The 6,244-nt window shown below is 45.4% G+C and overlaps 1 pseudogene; it reads right to left on the bottom strand.

Moving 5' to 3' along the window:
* Window positions 1–3,790: 3,790 nt before the first annotated feature.
* Window positions 3,791–5,233, bottom strand: LOC103288334 (neurofilament light polypeptide-like; annotated as a pseudogene).
* Window positions 5,234–6,244: the final 1,011 nt, after the last annotated feature.

The following is a 6,244-nucleotide window of genomic DNA, read 5'->3' on the forward strand; positions in this document are numbered from 1 at the left end:
CAGAAACTAATCCTCACAGACAGAAAGATGATGTCCAAACGGTCCTTGCTGCAGGGAGACTCTAAAAATGGATTTCTGGTTAGAGAAGGATAACTTACATCTCCTGCTCCTCTTTTAAAAGCAAAAATGGGAAATATATCACACACTTGCTGTGAGCGCAAAGCTGAGAGGTTGCTGTGCTGGTATTGCTAAGTGGAATAAGAGAGCAGTGTTGGGGCCTAAAATCCCACTTTTTACCTCCCTAGAACCACAACCATCAATACTTCAAATCCAAGTCCCACCTACCTCCCTTCTTTACAGATGTCAAAGGGCTAGACTAAAGCTCCCTTCCACACCCTAAGGAGGCATATGACCTATGCTTATATTGTGATAAAATTTATGAGGTTGAAACATGAGACAGAAGTAAAACCATAAATATTATACTTTTGTCTAAAGGTAATATCTTGTCAAGGGAAAATTATTATAATAACAGTATTTAAGCTTCTGTATATTAAAATATGAAAAACTGCATTGTCCAATTTTACCATGAAGAACAAAAAATATCACCCTTAGGATAAAATTGATAGAATTGAAATTAAAATAATAAATGATTGGAGATACAATCTAGTCAAAAGTTTATCACACTCTTTTTATTTAAATTATATTTACATTTTATCTCAAAATCCATTTATTCAAGAAGTATTAATTCACAATTAATTATTTAACCACAATTATTTAGTAACTGTGCATTAACTCAATATTAATTGCCATAGATATGGATATACCCTTCCGTTATAAAATATGGGAGTAGGGCTAAACTGAGGACCACAATTTTATTTGGTAAATAGACTTACATAAGACTATGGTAGTTATGCAAGCTTGAGTGAAACCTTGAGTTTGTTTTAGTGTTTGGCTTAATGAACCAAAGCTGGACATTTATGTGTCATGACTGAAGTACTTATATCAAGAACTTGATTCCTGGGTGGAAATAATCTTATTGTCTTCTTATAAACGTAAGTATTTGAGAGCATTTAAAACCTTACATAGATGGTGTAAGGTTTTAAATGCATTTGTTTCCTTGACAATTAAAAATTGATGTTTACTTAGCTCTATTTGGAGAGATATGTTTGGTTGTTTTTTTTTCTTTTTCTTGAAATAGTGTCTAAATCAACAAATAACTTACACCTGTGGTTTTATAAAAACTAACACTTCTTTATTTGTCTCTAAGTACAAACATAATTAAGTAATAATATTTATAGTACTCCAATATAAACTCTTTTCGTGTTTAATGTTTGCAACAATGTTGAAAAAGAGGTGATATACCCATTTCACATCTGTCAAAAAAATAAAGGTTAATTAACTTGACCGTGGTTAAGCAGATGGTACACAGCTGGCATTTAAAACCTAGATCCCAATAGTCCTGATCATGGTAAACCTGTGATGCTGCCTCTCTGGCTTGGGTAATTATTAATCAAATAATGAGAACTACTTAGTTTTTTGCCTGCGAATGTTTTAAAAACGGTAGGACATAAAAATTTTGGAATGAAATAAGTAACTTCAAATATTACTTTCAATAAATTGCTTATATAAACAATGTAGAAATTTCACAAAGTCTAACCTCATTAAAAAGCTCATTCCCAATGCATGCTTTTGTATCTCTAATACTAATTACAGTATTGTGAAACTAGTTCAAGGAGGAAGCAGATCCATAGCTATCAGCAAACTGTGCTAGATTTTTTTTATTTTTATTTTTTACCCCATGCAAAGTACAATAGGAATTATGGTTTGGATAATGACTTTGCTCCCTATCACTATATAAGGGAAGTTTTTAAGAAACTATATGGGCAATTCAAAATACGGGTCAGGTAATGAAAGGAATGGAAGGATCGGGGGAGCAGAGGGCACTAACATGAAGGTTGATGGTACAAGAGGATGTTGATGGGAGATGAAGAAAATAAGAATGAAGGAGGAGAAAAACATAAATCTTCAGTGTCTTAAGGCTGGAGGTGCTTCAATTTGAAGACTACATAAAATCACCTGTCATTTCCTATCACATTTATTGTGATTTTCACATTCAAAGTAATCCAAAGTATTTTTTACTTTGGAGCAGTGTTTTCCAAACCCAGTTTGGATAGAATCTGGGAGGCTAATGCTAAAAAACGCTGATGCCTAAGCACTGCTTCTGGACATAACAATACAGCCGTTTATGGGATGGGACAGAGCAATCCACTTCCTGATTTTAATTGGAAATCAATTCCACAGAGCATTTTAATTTTTTTCTGCTGGTCTGTGAAGTTTAAACTGTGCATTTACTACTATGAGGACAGTAAAAGCAGTTATTTTATTATCCTACTAGAGGCTTGGTGCATGAGTTTGTGCACAGGTGGGGTCCCTCAGACTGGCCAGTGATTGGGACCCATCAGGGCCATCTCGCCCAGTCCCGATCGGGTCAATCAGGGCCAGCCAGCCGGCGGGGGGAGGGACTGCAGGAGGTTGGCCACCGAAGTAGGTTGGCTGTGGGAGCGCACTGACCACCAGTAGGCAGCTTCTGAGTTGAGCATCTTCCCCCTGGTGGTCAGTGTGCATCATAGCGACTGGTTGACAGGTCTTCCAGTTGTTCGGTCACTTAGGCTTTTATATATATACTAGTGGCCCGGTGCACGAAATTCGTGCATGGGGGGGTGAGGGGAGAGGGTGTATCTCAGCCTGGCCTGCATCCTCTCCAATCTGAGACCCCTGTGGGATTGGGCCTAAACTGGCAGTCGGACAACTCCCTCGCAATCCGGGACTGCTGGCTCCTAACCTGCTCACCTGCCTGCCTGCTTGATCACCCCTAACCACTCTGCCTGCTGGCCTGATTGCCCCCAACTGCACCCCACTGCCAGCCTGCTCACCCCCAACTGGTCCCCCTGCCAGCCTGGGATCACTCCCAACTGCCCTCCCCTCCTGGCCTGATCACCCCCAACTGCCTTCCCCTCCTGGCCTGATCACCTCTAACTGCCTCTGCCTTGGCCCCGCCACCATGGCTTTGTCCGGAAGGACTTCTGGAAGGTCTCATGGACTAATTAGCATATTACCCTTTTATTAATATAGATAGGATATGACATACTGCCATAACTATAACATATGTACCAGTATTACTCTATGAGAATACATACTTCATGCGATAGGAAGGCATCTAATACATTCCATTGTATATGTTGTAAGTAGTAGGAAATACTGTATTCATAGCAATAATATACACCCTGTGACTTCCCTTCCTGATTGGGGAATGGTTCCCCAGTTCTTTGAACGTTTCCTGGCCCATAATGTATTTTCTTTTGTCATTCAGTGTAACTTTATTTACTGTTTATTGCACATGATTTGAGGTCTTTAATTTCTAACCACCAAAGATTCAAAGGACTATTTTTTCCATGAAGTTTAACATTAACATCAGTGAATTCATGTATTCATGTGTTTTTATTGTAAACATCTGAATTATTCACATTGTCATAGATCCTGAACTCATAAGCATGTACCATGCACAGGCTGGCAGCAAGCCAGGAAACCACTCTTCAAGCAAACAGATACTCTGCATAAGGAGAAAAGTCATAGCACAACATTTAATGTCCAACCTGAGTCACCTCAGAATGTTATATATATTGACTTCTTAATTCATATAGTATTGGGAACTCAACTGCTTGGTTGGTGACGGGGTTGACCTGGTTTCAGGAGGATTATTCCTGAAATAATTAAGGAAAGGGGGGCTCAATCTTTTCTTGGTTGCTTGCTCCTCCCCAGCACCTTCATCTTTCTTCTCATCCTCAGCTTCTCGGGCATCTTCTCCTTCACCTTCACCTCCTTCTTCTTCCTCCTTTGCATCCTCAAATTATTCCTTGGCACCTTCTTCCTCTTCCTCTCCTTCCTCTTCGTCAGCCACTTCCTTCTCCTTCTCCTCCTCTTCAGCTTCTCCTTCAGAAGGGGGTTCATCCTTAGCTTCCTCGGCTTTTGCAGCCTCAATGATCTCCTCCACCTCGATCTGCTCTTCCTGAACATGGCTGGTGTATTAAGAAGGGAAGGAGCGAGAGGACATCAAGTAGGAGCTAGTCTGTAAACCACCTTAGGCAGATCAACCAAAGATCTGGGAACTCTGGGTGTAGCCACTGGCTATGCTTCCCATGCTGGTGAAACTGAGCTGGGTCTCCTCACCTTCCAAGAGTTTCCTGCAAGCTGCAATGTCAATGTCCAAAGCCACATTGAGGAGGTCCTGGTATTCTTTTAAATATCATGCCATTTCACTCTCTGTAGTTCTCAACTCATTTTCTGATTTGTTGATTGTGTCCTGCATAGCACTAACATCGGAGTTCTGCTTATCCTCCAGCTCTTGCAGCTGCTTTCCCAGAGCTTAGTTCATGCCCCGGCATGCTTTGAACTCCAGGGTCTTGGCCTTGAGCAGGCAGCGGCTTTCAGACACCTCGTCCTTGGCGGCGCACACCCCATAGGTGTTCTTGGCAGTGCTCTTGGTCAGCATGGTGAGCAGCTCTTATACCATTCTGCATGTTCTTGTCAGCCAGCTTCTCCTACTGGGCGCCGATGTCCTTGAGCGTGGCAGAGAGGTCGGACTTGGAGAACATGTCAATTTCCACAAAGATCTGAGCTTAGTGGATCTGTGCCTGCAGCTCGGGGATCTCCTCTTCATGCACCTTCTTCAGAAAGGTGATTTCGTCCATCAGGCTGTCTTTGCGCTTTTCAAGCTCAGCGCCAGCAAGAGCCGCCTCATCTGCACCCTTGCGCACCTCTATCAGCCAGCCCTCTGTGTCATCATGGTTCAGCACCTCTTCCTGGTAGCATGCCGGCAGGTTGCTCCCAGTCCCTTCCAAGCCCTGGTGCCTGCTAACTGCCCACTGCCCTCTCCTCACCAGGGACTGGGCGCAGTGGGCTGGGGCACAGGCATCCCATTTTCATTAAAATGTTCAACCCCGGCCTGCTCCACCTGTGTCCACAGGAGGACTGGGGGCAGACAGTGATCCCAGAGACCCTGGCCACCCCCACCTACCCAGGTCCCCGATGGCCGCCTTGACCCAGTGGGCAGCGTCAGGCTCAGCCCGCCTGGCCTACCCGGACCCAGATGGCAGCCTGGACCCCGCGGGTGGCATCAGGCACTGTCCACCCAGCCTGCCCGGTCCCTGATGGCGGCCAGACCCCGCAGGCAGCATCAGGCACTGTCTGCCAGGCCTACCCGACCCGATGGTGGCCTGGACCCCGCGGGCAGCATTAGGCGCAGCCTGCCAGGCCTGCTCGACCCTGATGACTGCCTGGACCCCATGGGCGGCGTCCGGCACTGTCCGCCTGGCCTTCCCAACCCGGTGGCGGCCTGGATCCCACAGGCGGCCTGAGGCGCTGCCCACCAGTCCGTGATGGCGGCCTGGATCCCGCGGGTGGCATCCAGCACAGCTGCCTGATTTCCGATGGCAGGCTGGACCCCACGGGCAGTGTTAGGCGCTGCCCGCCAGCCCTGCCCGACCCCAATGGCTGCCTGGACCCTCACGGGCGGTGTCTGGCACTGTCCACCTGGCCTGCCCAGTCTGCGATGGTGGCCTGGACCCCGCAGGTGGTGTCAGGTGCTTCCCACACAGCCTGCCCAGTCCCCGATGGCTGCCTGCACTTTGCAAGTTGTGACAGGCGCTGCCGCAAGGCCTGCCCAGTCCCTGATGGTGGCCTGGACTCCGCATGTTGTGACAGGCACTGTCTGCCCGGCCTGCCCGACCCTGATGGCTGCCTGGACCCCGCAGGTGGCATCAGGCGCTGCCCGCTTGGCCTGCCTGGTCCCCCATAGTGGACTGGACCCTACAGCAACGCGAGGCACAGCCCGCCCCTCCTGCATATGCAAATTTACCCTCCATCTTTGTTAGCTTAATTTGCATATCACTCCTGATTGGCTGTGGGCATAGCAAAATGTCAATTATCATTTTTCTCTTTTATTAGTGTAGATAAGATATTTTACTCCATGGTTAATTCCAGAACCAAATCCAACCTATATTATAGAATTAGACCGTATTTGATGCACTATTTGCAGGTCAGCGTTAGATAGCAACGCTTGCATATTTAATTCCTAATCACTTTAGATTGAAATAAATTTGCCAAATTTGGTAAATAATATTGATTGACTAACATCAACAATTTATCCTTTCTTATTTTGCTAACAGAACCTTAATTGCATCAGTGACACAATGATAATGTACTCTGGGGAGGTAGAAGCTGCATTTGATTAATGAATAAATAAATT

This window comes from Eptesicus fuscus, chromosome 8 (genome assembly GCF_027574615.1).
Source record: "Eptesicus fuscus isolate TK198812 chromosome 8, DD_ASM_mEF_20220401, whole genome shotgun sequence".
Lineage (NCBI taxonomy): Eukaryota > Metazoa > Chordata > Mammalia > Chiroptera > Vespertilionidae > Eptesicus > Eptesicus fuscus.